The 17,500-nt window shown below is 45.2% G+C and overlaps 1 long non-coding RNA gene across 1 annotated transcript in view; it reads left to right on the top strand.

Annotated features, from left to right (window-relative positions):
- LOC135115949 (uncharacterized) overlaps window positions 1–6,529 on the top strand; it is a 104,099-nt gene extending 97,570 nt beyond the window's left edge. Inside the window, exon 5 of the long non-coding RNA XR_010276117.1 lies at window positions 5,064–6,529. This is a non-coding gene — a long non-coding RNA (uncharacterized LOC135115949). The remainder of the gene's footprint in view (window positions 1–5,063) is intronic.
- The last annotated feature ends 10,971 nt before the right edge of the window (window positions 6,530–17,500 follow it).

The raw sequence follows: 17,500 nt of genomic DNA, 5'->3' as shown, positions 1-17,500 counted from the left end.
TTCCCCATTTCCTTCTTCCATCTCTGTTTTCCTCCTTCCCTCCCTGCCTGCCACCAAACACCTGATTGACACCTCGCGACAAATGTTTCCTAGATAGCATCACCTGAACCCTCGCTCCTGTATCTCTCTCTCTCTCTCTCTCTCTCTCTCTCTCTCTCTCTCTCTCTCTCTCTCTCTCTCTCTCTCTCTCTCTCTCTCTCAGTCAGTCATTCACATAAAATACCTAAAATTTTGAGGATTTTAAGATGAAAATGCATTGCAGAAGGAGGAGGAGGAGGAAGAAAAGGAGGAGGAGGAGGAGGATGAGGAGGAAGAAAAGGAGGAGGAGGAGGAAGAGGAAGAGGTGGGTGGTCAGAAAGGAGATGGCCACTTGAGTATTGCTGGAAACAATAAAGAGGAGGAAGAAGAGGAGGTGGAAGAGGTGGGTGGTCAAGATACAGGTGGGCGGGTGTCATGCCGGGGACAGCAGGGGTGCCATTGTCCCCCGGGGAGTAACCAGACACCCCCCCAGATCCCCCAGGCACCCCCAAAGCTCTCCCATGGATAATAAGACACCACACACTGACCAACATGTGTTCTTTTAGTGAGAGAGAGAGAGAGAGAGAGAGAGAGAGAGAGAGAGAGAGAGAGAGAATTGAGAAAAGGTTAAGATCTTTGCTGCAACACACGCCTTTCATTGCTAAATATTCTTTCTCATAACGTTTCAGACACTTAATTTTGTATTGCAGTATACTTAATAGCTCTGTAGCCTCAAAAAAAGTACAGAATTATACTTATATCCTCTGTTTTCTTTACGTCCAAGCTCGGAAAATGCTATTAACGTTACAAATTACGATTATGATTACGATAAACTGTGTATGTGTGTGTGTGTGTGTGTGTGTGTGTATGACTACTCTTCCTCCTCCCCCAGTGCTCTTCCTCTCCCTCTCTCCCCCTGGTACTCCTCCCATGGTAGGCCTGAGAGGAGTGCATTACATTACCCCGTCAAGAAGCCTCGCGCGCCTCGCCTGTCACTCACCACTTCGCTCACGCCACCGAGAACCTTCCTCTCGTGACTCTCTCCAGACGAGACACTAAAATGGAGATGAACCTCGATATGCGGACTTGTATTTTAACACTGTGAGGAAAAGAACAATGGAAAAGTCTAGTTAGGTGATTTTAAATATTCTAAAGACGATAGCTGACTAAATGACGAGGAAAGGACGGAAGGAAATGAAAGACACACGAAGGAAACAGGGAAATACAGACGTGGGTTCGAGTCTTACCTTTTTTTTTTTTCCACCCTCCGTTTTCCTTTATTTTTTTCCCCCAACACTTTTTTTGCTCGCCCTCTGGTTTGCCCCTATTTATCACATTTCCCTTTCTCCTGCTTGCAAAGGTCGTCCCTCTCCTCTTGCTCCTTCTCCTCCTCCTCTTCCTCGCCCTTTTTTCCTCTCACCTTCGGCCTTCTTAGTGAACCTTTCCCATTTTTTCTCCACGGTAATATTCTCACATTTAGATGCAACGAGTCTTTGTGTGCTCGATATTCGGTTGCCAAGGGTAAGGCTCGCCCATAGAGGGTGTTGGGGTGAGGGGAAGGTGAAGGCAGGGGACTTGATAGGCTCCGGCCAGTGTACCTTCGAGATGAGGATGAGGGAGGCAGGGAGGGAGGGAGGGAAGGAGGGACAAGGTTGTAAGTTCTTTGAGAGGAGACTTTAAGAGGCCAAATGTAGCAAGGATACCAGAGAGAGAGAGAGAGAGAGAGAGAGAGAGAGACTTTACTATCTAGGCCCCAATAAAAACATGAATTTTCTGACTTAAAGCTACAAGTTTCCTGAATTAATATTACAAAGCAGGGTGGATTGAACCAGGACCAAACGGGACAGTACATCAGCGGGACAGGACGGGACGGGACGGGACGGGCGGAGCAGGTTTGTAGGGCGAGGCGGGCTTGAACGGGACGAGGGAGCGCGGGACGGTGGGCGGAGAAGCTGAAATGAATGAAAGCGTGGTGGAACGGGTGGAACGCGCTATGCAAGAGTGAACGGGGCGGCACAGTCAGCGGTGGCGGGGAGGCTGCGGCACGGCACGGGGACTGTTATGGAAGATTTACGAGTGGAGTTTACGTTAATGCATGATGTAAAGCGCATGGGACACTTAAAGACCTCAGTAGCTTCCAGTGCAGCCTGTTTAAATTAATGGAGATGAGGCAGTGCAATGCTTAAGATTACGTGTAGTTTATGTTAATTCATGATGTAAAACACTTAAATAACTTGAAAGTCTTCCCGCGTCCCACAGTGACTTCCAGTGTCGCCTGTTAAACGTACTTGAGAATGGAATGTTTTAGTCCAGTACAGTTCAGCTCATAAAGAAGTCAACAGTAGATCTCACCTTACCTTACAGACCTCTGCCTCTTTCTATCACTGGTCATTCGCATAATTTCAGCCACTTTAAGTCTTCCTCCTCCTCCAGCAGGCTATCCATAAATTCAATCCCACAATCTTAGCGAAACCTGATAAGTGGCAGAATTTTATCGCATCAACGAAATAAATACAGAGGAAAAAACGATAAAGTACAGTGAAATAATAATGTGAAAGGGTAAAATAACGTCAAAAAAGCGTTGTGTGTTACTGAACTAATGACCGTCACTGCATGTTCATTACCTTTAAACTCTGACATGTGACCCAGAGCCTTAAATTAAATGTTCACTTCCTGCAGCGGCGGAGAGAGTGACCTGGGGGGGAAGGGGGGGTGATGTCCACGAGCTAAACCATCAAGTAGTGAAGTTTTATGCAGAATAGCGTGTGTGATTGGCAATTCCTGTTCTCCTCCTCCCGCCCCGCCACGCCTGCCGCCCACCGTTCTCGTGGGAGCGGGTTGCAGCAGGGCGTGGGCTGGGGTGGGCGTGGACGGTGTAGTGGTGGTGACGCCTCGTGGGAAATCGAATCTATTACCTTTTTTTCCCTTTTTTATATATATGTACATTTAGTGCTTTGTAATTTCCACGTGCATGCAATATGGGTTTTCACACGCCCGGTTGGACACACACACACACACACACACACACACACACACACACACACACACACACACACACACACACACACACACACACACACACTGACCTCCATGTTTGTGTACGTGCCAAGATTTTCCTTCTGATAACTATTTCCTTGGACACTGAAATTCCTCCTCCTAATCCTCCCCTTCTCTCTTCCTCCTCCTCTTCCTTCTCCTCCTCCTCCTCTTCCCCCATTCATTCCTTCGCCCCTCAGCCCATTGCTCTGATTAAGTAATGGCGGGGTAGGAATGGCGCGCTTTCATGCCCTGGGTGTTTATTGTGCGAGGGAGGCGCGGGCATGTGACCATCTTGGGAGGGAGGGCAAGGGGCATGGGTGGGGGGAATGCACGGGTCAGCCAGGTGGTGGTGGTGGTGGTGCCTCTTAAAATGTTTACGTGACACCAAAGAAGATTTTTCACATTTTTGTACCTTTTTTTCTTTCGTCGTGCTGATGTTATGATTTAGTTTATATTTTTCTTGTTTGCCTTCTATTAATTTTCTGCTAATGTGTTTTTTTTTTCAATTTCGGTAATCGTTTTTGTGTATGGCTCAGTTTATTTGCATTTTTATCCAAGAAAGTTGTCCTGACGTAGTTTCTTTTTACCAGTAACTTCTCTCATACTTCTAATATCCTGTAAAAATGTTCATAATCATAATCACATACATTTTCAATTATCTACCTAAATGTTTTAAGTTAAACCTTCCTTTTTTGTATTCATATATTCAAAACTGTAAACTGACAAGATATTTTTAACAAGTAACTTCTTTTTAATACCTCGAATACACACCACCACCACCACCTTATCTTCATACAGACTTAGCAATACGACACTCCATACACAATCAGCACTACACACCTCACAACACCCCACCACTGCATACACACACGTACACACACCACACCACAACCAGCCCAGCATCACAGCGCGCGTCACCGGCCGTTCATTCCTCGGGTAATCACTGCGTCTTGAGTCTGAGCAGCTGCCTCGTTATCGCGCTCAAGACGGTCAGGAATTTTGGGGAAGAAAACGGGATGGAGGGACTGGGGGCTTGAGGGGGGACTCGTGTAATTTTCATGATAATGTGGCAGGATCAGCCTCGCTCAGCCTTACATTGCGCCTCTTTATCTTGGCCCATTTTTTCCTCCTTCTCCAGAATGTTACCTGCTTTTGTGTGCGTCCATTTCAAGCCAGTAACCTCCTCTCAGAACCTCCTCCCCCGCACCGCCGCCACCAGCACCACCATCACCACCCACTCATCCACCCTGCTCTCTCTATCTCTCTCCTCCACTCTCCACCCACGCTTCTCATCTTATTATTTGTGTCTTACTCATTACTTTATTTATATTTGGTGTTTTAGTTTAGATGTAGTTATCACGTGTTGCATGCATAATTATTTTTGTTGTTGTGTTGTTGTTGTTTTATTATTGTCATCCTAATTATTATTTTAGTTTTATTTGATTCATGTTCTTGTATTTTTGTATTATCTTTATTTTTTCTACTTGTATTATATATATATTGGTTTGTTTTTCTAGTCGGTTCTTTGTTAAATTATTAGAAAGAAATGGATGACTCATTGTGTACAGAATAATTGAAATTAGGTATATATCATCATCATCATCATTATCATCATCATCATCATCATCATCATCATCATCATCATCATCATCATCATCATTATCATCATCATCATCATCCTTAAAATTAACAGCAATATGAAACAAGTGGTATTTGTTGTTTCTTCTTTAATAATCTCTGAATAAATCTTTCACTCTTATAATTAATACTTCTACTACATTCATTGCAGTGCTGAACATAAACCTAACACAATGAAGTAAACATTTCTCCTCAAACACACGGTTCAGTGCATCCCTTGTCACCAAATATACAATAACTAAAATGGCCATATTATGTGATGGATTTCATTAAATTTGAAAATATTTCCCTTGAACATGAAAAGGGCAAATGGTTATATCAGTCACATTTTCCTTCCCTTCTTCCCTCTTTCCCTCCACCCACACCAGACAGAAGGAGGAGGAACAAGGAAAGGAGGCGGGAGGGAGGCAAGGCGGAGAGGATTGAATAGACGAGAGTGGGTGGGGGGAGGAAGGAGAAGAAAGCGAGGGAAAAAGAAGGGAAGAAGAGGAACGAGAGGAACGTACGTGATGAAAGGAGAGGCTGGAATCTGGAGGAATTCACCTGGCCAACCTTTCATCCTATTAGCTGAGCCTGGAACACTTGCATACCTGTGCTGAGATTATCCTTACTGCATGGAACACGCCCTCTGCTCCCCTGTGTCTGCCGCTGGACGCCACTGACCTGCTCCCCCCGCTCTCTCCCTCCCTTCTTAAAGCCGTATTTTCCAGCGCTTCGCCTCGACCACCTATGACAGGCTCTCGTGAATGTTATTGGGCTTTCAAAGGTGGTTGTATGATTTCTGTGGTAGTTTTAAATGAATTCTCCATCTCCCTTTCTTGAAAATTTTCCTAATAAGAGTTTTAGTGTTTAAGAATGTAGCCTTCAACTTTTTCCTATCTCCTTGTTAAGACGCTTCTTTTTTTCTCTCGTTGACGGCCTGCAGTGGATGTTACTCGGTTTTCAAGGGTGTTTCCATGATTCCAGTGATAATTTTGGAAGAATTCTTGATTATCAGTTAGAAAAGCACTCCAAAACGTTTAAGATTACCGGTCCTCACCTGTAGCCCCCCTCCCCTCTCTGCTATCACACCACCAAGCAGCTCTGCGGTGTTGTGTCCCTCCGCCCCTAGCCACGAGGCCTGCAGCGCCCATTCCACGCCCCCTCGACGCCCCCTGTAGTGTGAGGCATTCTTGGCGCCTACTGTCGTTTTGCACCTCTCCTTCCCACACGTGATGGATCCTAATTAATCATGGGGAGAGTGTCACTTTCCAGTGCGGGTCAAAGCGTGTTGTGGTGCTGCGCCTCCTGACGGTGGTAGCCGCGGCAGGAGAGGGAAACAGACGTGGATTAATAACTTGACGTCACTGTAATTGATTCTGGCACGAGGCTCGCTTGGGTACATTAAAGTGTCGGTGAATTATTGACCCTCGTGTTCATTATGGGAAGGTCATGGCGACAGACTCGTTTAATGTCTTGTACTGAGCTCCTGTTTGAGAGAGAGTGGTTTTATTCATTTCAGAAAAAGAGGGTCGGAAATATATTTGATTTCTAAGAGAGGGTTGGAATGTGTTGCTTTACTCCTAAGAAAGGGGGTTAGAATACACACTTTCAGCTAAGAGAAAGAAGGTTTTAGGTGTATAGGTTTATTTATAAGAGAGTGTTGAGCTTTATACTTTTACTCCTTAGAGACAGAGTGCTGGAATGTGTACTCGTGTTCCTAAGAAAGAAGGTTCAACTCTAAATTTTAATTCCTAAGAAACAACTGGAATATACTTGCATATTTCACTCCTCATAAGGAAAAGACTGAGATTGTACCATAAAACTCCCCCAAAAAGAGGGAAAATTGATGAAATATTTAGTTTTTTTTTTTCCTTTTCCTTAATATACCTAGCTGTTTTCACTCGTGGCTCAGCGGGCGATGTTATCTCGGGCGGGGAAGCGACAGCAAAGAACGTAATAATGAATACCTGGTCTTTGTGTGGCGGGGAAGGGTTGTGGTCCTCTGCTTGCCCCACACAAAGCCCTGACGGATCCCTGTTTATCTGCCGCCGCGATAACATCAGGGCCTTCGATCGCGTCGCCGGCAGCCTGTGAAGAGCCACTCACTCGGGAAGGAGGAAGAGAGCCCGGGGGAGGCGGGGAGGAAAGAAAGGCTGTGGTTTCTTGTCCCAACAGAGTGGATGGGTCCGCGCCGCAGCCCTTCTTAGTTTTCTTAATTGAGCATTCATTTCTCACGCAAGCAAAGGAGAGGAGAGAAGAGGAGGAGAAGAAGGAAGATTCGAAAATGCGATAACGACAAGAATTCACGCGTTTAATTTTCATATAAAGAGATACATCCATTTATTAATTTTCTGGCATCATCATCTCCTCTACCCTACCATAACCTACACCACCATGCCTCTCCTTACCATTAACAACACCACCATCATCCTACTACACCCTACGTTACCTTCCTCACCCATCCACGACCTATACCACAGCCTACCAAACCTTCCTTCCTTAACCAACCATCCTTACACTTCCCACACACTAGCATCACGTAATCCACACACCCCCACACCTCTTACCACTCATCCACACCCCACACACCCGCGCAGGCCACCTCACCAAGCTGCCGTGGGATAGGAAAGCCAGTTCATCAGCGCGGGTCGTGTCGGGGCTGGTCGGCCGAGCTTGTTTGAGTTCTCGGGGGAATCTTGGCTGCCTTCTGAATACCCGACAATTAGACGCGGTCGGGAGGAGGTTGGTGGGTCGGAAGCGTTATGCTGATGGTCGTCTCTCCTGCCTCTTTCCCTCCTATGTCTCCTTCCCTTCCTCTTCCTTTTCCTCTTCCTCCTCCTCCTCCTTGATCAGCCATACATCTATCCAACACTGTCTAAATTCTCAACTTCAACTGTGAAATTCAAGGCCATACATGTTTACACGTTGTTATGTGTTTAGGTGGTGTATAGATGGATAGTTCTGGTACTTTAGGTAGGTTAAGTTTATTGGGTGTTGTGGTTCTATTTATTTCTTTATTTATTTTTTATTTTTTTACTTATTTATTTATTTATTTATTTTTTTGGTGGTGGTGTTCCGTCGTGGCTCCTTGACTAATGTGGTTCTGTTACTTAGCTCTTGTTCTTTTCATTAGCTTTGGTCCTCATCCTTGGTTATAGTTTTATTTCTTACCTTTTATTCTGTTCACTGCTTTCTTTTTCTATTCTTGAGCTTCGGTTCAGTTTCTCAGATTCCATTGCTTATTCCTTCGAGTCAGTTTCTTAAGCTCTCCTCCTCACCTTTACCTTTATTACTAAGCCTTTCATTTCTTTCTTATTTCTCATTACTGCTTATACTTTCCTTATATAACTCCACTTCCATGACCCAATTTCACTCTCCATCCCTCGCACCTAACTTCATCTCCCAATTTTCACTTCCTAACCAGTCCAAACTTCATTTCACTTCTCTCACCTGTCCACTTCCACCTCTCACTCCTTATAACCTCACCTCCCAATCTAACCTCACTTCCATCCCTCACTCCTCCTGACATCACCCCAGCTCCTCCCTTCTCCCTCCTCTCATCTCAACGATCAGTAGCGGGCGAGGGTGGCTGGGATACCTGGCTGGCCCAACATAGCTCATCCTCCACGCTTTCATAAACATTCCCATCATTCGTTTGCCTTGACGTAGCAGGTGAATGTGACAGCCACAATAGCATTTTTACGGTGCACCCAGTTTCCCGCGGCACTGGTTGGCTGGGGGGAGTGGGTAGGGAGGTGGAGTGCTGGGAATGTGGAGGGGCTGGTGGATGGTAGTGGAGGGGTGGAGGGATGGAGGGGTGAGTGAATAGACTGGAAAGGATATGAGCGTTTTGTGAAAGGTGGATGAGAGAGAGAGAGAGAGAGAGAGAGAGAATGTAATTACACTCTTTCTGCACATATTTCACAAACTATAAGCCAGCGTACCATATCAAGTTGTGTTACATTAAGTTAAGTTAGATTAGATTAATTTAGGTTAGGTTAAGTTAGGTTAGGTTAAGTTACGTTAGGTTAAGTTAGGTTAGGTTGGATAAGTTAAGTAGGGTTAAGTTAGATGAGGTTGTGTTATGTTAAGTTTGGTTCGGTTAGGTTAATACATTTTTTCTTACCAATAATAGTATCACGCATTAAGGAGACACAACCGCAGCGTCGCCAGTACACACAAACCTCATCCTTATGACTCTCTGTTCAGCCCACGGCCACAAGTGTCTTATGGCTATCAGACTTTGCATCTCCTCTATGTTGAATGCTCTTAAAACTCCAATGCACAAATCTCCCTCAGTGTTTTCAATGAGCCTGTGATAGCAGTTTAAGCCCCAGTGATAAGAGAGAGATGGAGGGACACAAGACTCTCAGACAAGGTACAAGGACTACTGCTTGGTTTAATCCTTTCATTAGTAGTCTTTGTCATAATTATTTACAACTTTTAAGACTTTTTTTTCGTTCTTCTGTAACTTAGCAAATATTAAATTAACCTCATACTATTTTCTTTGTCTAAGTTTAATCCAGTGATCTTAATGTTAACTAAAGACAACCATAGCAGAAAGGGTTAGGTGCAGGTGAGGCGTCTAGACATACATAACACCTGGCCAGCTCTCACCTTGTTAATTAAGGTCTGCTCCCCGTGTGTTCTGGAGGCTCTTCATTGACACAGGTAGAGAAGGGACGCTGGTGTCGGTAACTGATGCAATTTGTGATACAGACACCTATGTTATTATACTCATTACTTCTCCTTTTTCCTCCTTTCTCTATCTGGCACTTTTCTCAAACCTTATAGTACTCATTCCACTCTATGTATCTTCTCTCACTTGTTACAGCTTTCTTCCATTTACATTTCCTTGTTTTTCATATCTCAAGCTGCTTATTTGTCTCTTATTCCATGCATTACACCTTTTATATTGCACTCAAGGACTCTCTCTCTTGTCTTACCCCGTGTTAACGCCGCCACCTGGGAGCCCTCATAACTCATAAGGCGAGGGAGATGCAGTGCACGGCTCTCCACCTCCTTGCGACCCACACCTCTCAGTATTATTGTCCACTACCCTCCCAAACATAAAGTACTGATACAATACTACATCTCTCCTACCCCCAGTCCCTGTGTAGCTATCCCTGTCCCTCCTCCCCCCCGTCCCTGCGTTCCTGCGTCCCTCTAACAAGGTTGCAGGACAGATACGATCGCCAGCTTCCCTACAATGACAATGTGGGAGTGAGATAAAGCCAAGAATGTCGCGGTGAATGGGGTGTACAGAAGAGGTTTATTGTGTAGTGGTTGCAACATTTTGTTTTACAGTGCTGAGAGAGAGTGAGTGGGTGAGAGGGTGTGTGTGTGTGTGTGTGTGTGTGTGTGTGTGTGTGTGTGTGTGTGTGTGTGTGTGTTTTGGGTGTAGGACATGAAAGCAACACAAGCAGACAGGTGTTGGTTTGGAAGGTGTGAAAGTGGGCGTGGGGTGTGAGCGTGGTAGTGGGCGTGGGTGGGCGTGTGTGATGAAGGTCTAGGTCACTCGCTACATGTCCACCCGCCCTGCCTTGCCCGCCCTTACCACCCACATTCGTCTGGTGTCAAAAAACATCACCGATTCTGTCTCTCGCTCACCTTCCCTCACCTTCCGTCACCCTCCTTCAGATCTATGCACGCATCTCACATCCCCCTTCACTGTCACCTCAGATCACCTCAGTGCACCATTACAAGGCTTCAGACAACAAGCATCAACAAGTATCAAATCTTTAGGAATGCTCAGAGGGAACGAATTACACAAGTAACGATACAGCCAGCTATCGCGTGTCAGGAACCAATAAACGTGTTAAAAATGTCCACTTTGGAAAAAATTACACGTGACCACCTTTTGTCCACGGTGCCATAGAGAGGCGTATGTAGGGTGGAGGGGGACACAGGGAGACGCCCACCTCTGTGTCTGTGCCTGCGTATAGGTGTGTGCAGTCACGGTCAACAGGTAACACACACTACTCAATTTCAATGTATTTTTCACTCGAGTCTGAAGTCCTATGTCATCTGATCTGTTTAGAATCTATCAGTCGTCAGGTTTTATAAAGACGTTGGCAAGAAATCAGGGACCGTATTTTTTAAACTCAGCCTCTTATTGCGTCAGGTTTGGTAAGGAGACTATCAGTAAATCAGGGGTCGTATTCCTAAACTTTTCAGGGCCGTATCTCAGCTTGTTACAACTGTTCTAGAGAAGTTGTATTTTTCAAGGATGTTTTCATGATCACAGTGGCAGTTCAGCAACATTTATGCATCTCAAACTGGAAAAGACCCATGAAAACCGGACTATATCTTTCTGGCCTTTGAAAATAGTCCTGATGGCGCACCTACAAGAAATACCACCAGCAAAACCGAAAGATAAGACAGTCGGAGAGATGGAACAACAATAATTTAAATCGCTAAGCATCGGTAAGTGAAGTAACAAGTTTTCATTAACCATAACGGAATTCACGCGTGCATTAAAACGTCACAAGCAGCTTAACAAATATCCAAGTTAGTGTCACAGGATTACCGGATTACGTTACGCTGAAGCACTAATTAGCAACTGACGGGGATTAAACAGACAGGTAGAGGATGTGAAGGGGGTTACAAGCACGCCACGGGGCCATTACGAGCCGACGACTTGCTAACGTTTAAGGGTTCGCAAGTTCATTTACGTGCAGGCGCGCGGGCGTGACCTGTGTCCGAGCCTGACTGTACCTCACATAATGGGCGGCGGCCACACCCTTCCTTCCTTCCTCCTTCCCTCCTTCCTTCCTTCCTTAACCTGACCAGCATGTTTCCTTCCTCTCGTGTGTGTGTGTGTGTGTGTGTGTGTGTGTGTTTCTTATCCGGTGACAAGCATCATGGCCTGCCCGCAGCATCACACACGTAAACACACACACACACACACACACACACACACACACACACACACACACACACCACAAACATCCCCAAACATCCAAAAAATTCCACCATACGTCGTCACCACCACCACCACCACCACTACCGTCACGCAGTATCTAACCCCCTCCCTACCCCCTCATTCGCCCATCCTCCCCTTGCCACCCCCGTAACACACCTGCCGTCCTGCGAACCCCCCTCCTCCCCCTCCGTCACGCCCCGAGTCACTAAGAGGTGCGCGACTGCCAGCACCTGACCGACCCTTTGTCCCCAGGTGAGCTGTACCTGTATGTACCTGTGTCCGGTGTGGCGGCAGACCAGACTCCCTTCCTGAGACTATTTCTGCCCTCGTCTGGCTCAGGATGTTTGGGAAATTGATGCTGGATGAGAGGATTAGCTGTTTTTTTAATGGTCGTTTGTGTGTTAATGATGAGGGTGTTTTGGGGGTGGTAGGGTGATGACGTGTGTGTGTGTGTGTGTGTGTGTTATAATTTGTTGTTTGGTTCTGGTTGTGGGTCTTGTTGTGCTACTGTATTGAGTAGTGGTGGTGGTGGTGGTGTCTTTGTGTGTGTAGGAGGGATTTCATATTTTCATATTTATGTTGTTTGGGGTGATAAAACTTGTGTTGCTACTGCTTGTGATGTTTAAAGTTTGGTGTGTAATTTTCTGTAAGCATTGGTCACCCTTAGGCAAAGTTAGATTAGGTTAGGTTGTTCTTGTGGCTTTCCTCGACTCTCTTGATGGCGTAAGTGGGGCAGAGAGAGAGAGAGAGAGAGAGAGAGAGAGAGAGAGAGAGAGAGAGAGAGAGAGAGAGAGCGTCTAAAATTATACCACTACCACCACCAGCAACAACCACCACCACCACCACCACCACGTCCACCACCACCACCACCACCACCACCACCACGTCCACCAACAACAACAACACAGCATCAACATCTCGTCACACTGGCTGGGTAGGCCTACCAACACCTATGCCTACGCCACGCCCGCGAACACGCACACGCCCTTGTCTACATCCACGCCCACACACACCTGTCCACCTTTCCACACACACACACACACACACACACACACATTTGTTGACCCAGGTAATTATTGGAACACCTGCCCTTAATTACGTAAGACTTCTAGTTCAAGACAGGTGTGAGTGAGAGCAATAGGTTTTAGATATTAGCTTTTATTTATTATTTATTTCTTCCAAGGGAAATAAGGACGAGTTAATAAGTTTCCTCCCCTTATTTATTCAGTGATTTTGCTTCCATTTATCCATTTTCTATGTTAATTAGCCCTTGATCAATTTATTCGGCTACTTACGGATTTATCTGTTTATTTATTGCCGTCCTACTTCGGTTTTATTACGTCTATTTGGAAACGCCCTCCAACACCTAATTAAGGAGTTATTTGTAAGCAGGTAATTCAATATATGAAGTTTTGTTATATTTTTGCTGTGGCGCTTTAAATCAGTCAACCTGTCAGTCATTCCGTCAGTAAGTTTGTCAGTTAGTCAGTCAGTCAGTAATCGGTTAGTCAGTCACTCAGTCTATCAATCATTCATTCATTCAGTCAGTCAGTCAGCCAGTGAGTCAGCAGTCAATCAGGCAATCAATTTCGGAAAATCCTCTTTGGCTCTACTCTTTTGGGACTGGCACCTTCTTTAGTGGGGCTTTTCCTTCACCTTTTTGCATCCCTTGACCAGAACCACCTCTTTTTACTGTTTCCCTAGACTCAGAGGATGACGCCATGCACGGGTCTCCTCCAGTCGCTTCTATCCCTTGTATCTTCCTTCTTGACTCCCAGCCTTCGCATTAATACCATAGGCCGAATCAGTCATATGTAAAAAGAAAGGTACCAACAAACATGAATCCACCACCATCACTGCTATACTCCACGTGGCGGCAAATCGCAGGAAACGGGAATTTCAGTATCGGGGGCAGTTTATCTCCCAGCCAGCCTCACGCGGGGGTCACGTCATCGCCAGCCAGTGTCACCATTACGGGATTAGCAAGTCCTGCGTCAGCGCCACCGAGGAACTAAGCTGGGGCGGAGTCCGGGATTAGTACGGGTGGGTCCTCTAGTGGGTCCTCTGGTGTGGGTCCTCCGGTGGGTCTGGTGCGCATTCCCGTGAGAGCTGCAAAAAGTCACCTGTGTTGCATGACGGGTTGTATAAATTACAGGTGTGTTTGTGCATGTTTCCTTGACGCACGTATGTAAAGCTTATCTTTTTTTATCGTTTTTTTTTTTTGTGTGTTTTTTTTTTCAGGTTGTAGTGGTTGAGTTACATGCAGGTTGTGATTTGTGTGTTTTTTTAAGATATTCGTGTGGCTCTTGTGCTACGAGAGGAAATGTGGGGAGGAATATTTATTGTTATGATGATGAAGAGGAAAAATTTGTGTGTGTGTGTGTGTGTGTGTGTGTGTGTGTGTGTGTGTGTGTGTGTGTGTGTGTGTATGTATGTAAACTTCCATCTTATTTTTCACTTCCTTTTTAACATTTTCTTTCTATTTTATTTCACTTATCCTTTCCCTTTCGTTTTACTTTCCTTCTTGTTGTTTATTTTATTCAGTTTCTCGTTTTTCTATACATTATTTTTACTCGCTTTACCTGCGTGTGTGTGTCTGTGTGTGTATGCTCAGGTGTGTGTGTGTGTGTGTGTGTGTGTGTGTGTGTGTGTGTGTGTGTGTGTGTGTGTGTGTATACTCTGCACCTTTTCCAACTCTCTTTTTCACTCCCGCTCAACTTTTTAACACTTCTTAATACATCCACTTTTAACCACACGGGGACTCTAAATCTAACGAGAGGGTGTCTGGGGGTCAGTGACGAGTTAACAGCTGGCACGAGGTTGATGGAAATTAAGTCATTGTTAATCCAGCACACCACGACTCTTAACCTGTCACGGGTAAATAATTGGTGGCATAAATCGTTGTTATTAGATAGACCTGCTCCCGTTACGCCCGTCCTACCACGTGGCTGCTGTGAGTGAGGTGGTGGTGGTGGTGGTAGTAGTAGTAGTAGTAGTAGTAGTAGTAGTAGTAGTAGTAATTGTTGTTGTTGTCTGTTCTTACTACTACCACTACTACTACTACTACTACTACTACTACTACTACTACTACTACTACTACTACTACTACTACTACTACTACTACACATGTAATTTCTTTCCAATTTTTCATATAAGATTTGCATGTATTAGCTGCAGACGATGAGAAAGAGAGAGAGAGAGAGAGAGAGAGAGAGAGAGAGAGAGAGAGAGAGAGAGAGAGAGAGAGAGAGAGAGAGAGAGAGAGAGAGAGAGAGAGAGAAAACGTAAACTTAACTAGAAAAAAGTAAATTAAACTCACCTGTCACTGCATATGAATTAGCTTCTCAGAGGTGAGTGAACTTAAGCTGTTCAGACACCCCTTTCCTCCCTCCCTCCCCTCCCTTCCCTCCCTCCAGTACTCTCCTCTTCCTCTCTCTCCCTTCTCTCCTTCCCCTTCCTCGGCTTCCTTCTCTCCCGGTCCTCACCCTGCCCCTCCCTCTCTCTCTCTCTCTCTCTCTCTCTCTCTCTCTCTCTCTCTCTCTCTCTCTCTCTCTCTCTCTCTCTCTCTCTCTCTCTTTTGCGTTGCTATTTTAAGTACCCCTTCCGCTTGTGTCCGGATCTGGACGTTCTGGATCCGGCCTGACGAGCGGGTGTGTCCAGCGGATGTCCGATCTCTGGAGGTGTCCGGAACTGAGAGCTCCGGATCTAGCCTCCCTTCCTCTCTTCTTTTCCTTTCCCTTTTCTTCCGTTTTTTTTTTTTTTTTCTCTTCTGGATTTCCGTCTTTTTTCACTTGTCCTATTTTTTTATCTATTTTTTAGGTCGCTTTGTTTTTCTTTCGTTTTCTTTCCTTCTTTTGTGTTTTGTTGTCCGTTTTTATAAGTTCTGTTAATTTTTATTGTTTTGCTCTCTCTCTCTCTCTCTCTCTCTCTCTCTCTCTCTCTCTCTCTCTCTCTCTCTCTCTCTCTCTCTCTCTCTCTCTCTCTCTCAAAATGTGTGTGAGTGCATGTGTGTCAGTGAATTTATTTAACGAGGAAAGCTCGTGGGTGAATCAGACACTTGTCACATGTGGAGCGACAGGTGTGGCTAGGAAGGCTCTTCAGTACATGGTCAACACACACACACACACACACGCACACACACACACACACACACACACACACACACACACACACACACACACACACACCTGTTAGTTAGGTACACGTGCAGTTTGGACTCTTTTTAACTCTTTTTAATGTTTTCCCCCTCCCCACCTTTTTTTTTTTTTTTTTTTGCTTTGCCCTACTTCACCATCCTAGTTCCACACACACACACACACACACACACACACACACACACACACACACACACACACACACACACCTTTAAAGGAACTCTCAAACCCCAACCAATCACAAGAAATTTTTTTTTCTAGGACATGAGCTAGTGCTTGCAATACTAACTTTTATAATATAGATGATGAGAACACTTTAAAGGAGTTACTTATTTCTGCTGATTAATATACATGTTAAACTTACCATTAGGTCATATCCAAGTGTTATACTGACGGAAAAGATAGACAGACAGACAGACAGACATACAGACATAGACATACATACATATATATACATAAATCGACAGATAGATAGTCAGATACATTTAGAAATAGATAAATGGATAGATTTCCCTCTTAATTATATAGAAATACACTTACCTACTCCCTCAACGACAGGATACAGGATAAATTCATATATACCTATCTTACTATACACGAAAGAAATTAGGTTACGTTTAGTTAAATTAGCAAAGAGTTGAAGAATTGAAATTGATATTGTAAGAATTTGAAATTAATAAAGAAAATTCCTGTGACATGTAGTAAAGGTGATGGACCGCTTCGGTACCTGTTCGAATCGTCAATTAGCCAGCGCACAGGTGGGTGGGTGGAGAGTGGAGGCGGAGAAAGTGAGGCGGAGGGGGAGGGGGGAGCGGGCACCGTAATATATACATTTAATAATAAGGGAAGAGAGAGAGAAAGACATCGGGGAATGGGAGCAGGAAAAATATGGAGAGAGAGAGAGAGAGAGAGAGAGAGAGAGAGAGAGAGAGAGAGAGAGAGAGAGAGAGAGAGAGAGAGAGAGAGAGAGAGAGAGAGAGAGAGACGTGAACAGCAACAACATCGATTAGCAGAGTTTCATGGATGCAAGTTTATGACCAGACACGCTTGGCTGTGCTCAAAACAATACCGCTCGTTTCCCTTCCTTTTTTTTCCATTATTTAAAGTTTCCCCTTATTATACCCCTCCCCACGGACCCTTTCCCGCTTTCCCGTCCCTGTCCTACTCCTATACCCCCTTTCCCTCTTCCCCAGTCCCTCTACTCCTCCCCACGCCACCCCACACACACACCCACCCACACACCCATCATCATCATCTTCACTCAACCGAGAATTCATAGCATTTGTCTGACAGTCGCCCTTGTTTATCTATATCGAGGGTTGTTCACTTCACCGCAGCCTCGCCGTTCCCCTACATCGCCACTCCCACCATCCACTCCCATCACCACACCCTCCACCACTCCCCACTCCCTCGCCTCGCTACGACTCCGCGTCACCAATTCATTTGTAAGGATTCCTAGTGTGTGAAGTTTGGTTTACGTTTGTGGTGGTTTTTTGTGTTTTTTTTTATTATTTTCTGCATTTTTTTGTCTTTTATCTTTGTCTCTATCTTTCTTTCGTTCGTTTGTTCTTTGTTGTTGTTGTTATTGTTGTTGTTGTTGTTCGTCCTTTTCTTGTTGTTCTCCCCCACCTTCCCCTCTGCCTTTGCCTCCTCTTCCTCCTCCTCCTCCTCCTCCTCCTCCTCCTCCTCCTCCAGTGCCATTCCATCCCTGTCCTGTGTTCCTGGCGGCCACCGGAAGCTCTCT

Source organism: Scylla paramamosain, chromosome 30, assembly GCF_035594125.1.
Source record: "Scylla paramamosain isolate STU-SP2022 chromosome 30, ASM3559412v1, whole genome shotgun sequence".
Taxonomy (NCBI): Eukaryota; Metazoa; Arthropoda; class Malacostraca; order Decapoda; family Portunidae; genus Scylla; species Scylla paramamosain.
Note: the sequence above shows the minus strand (reverse complement) of the source record. Positions and strands in the feature narration are given on the sequence as shown.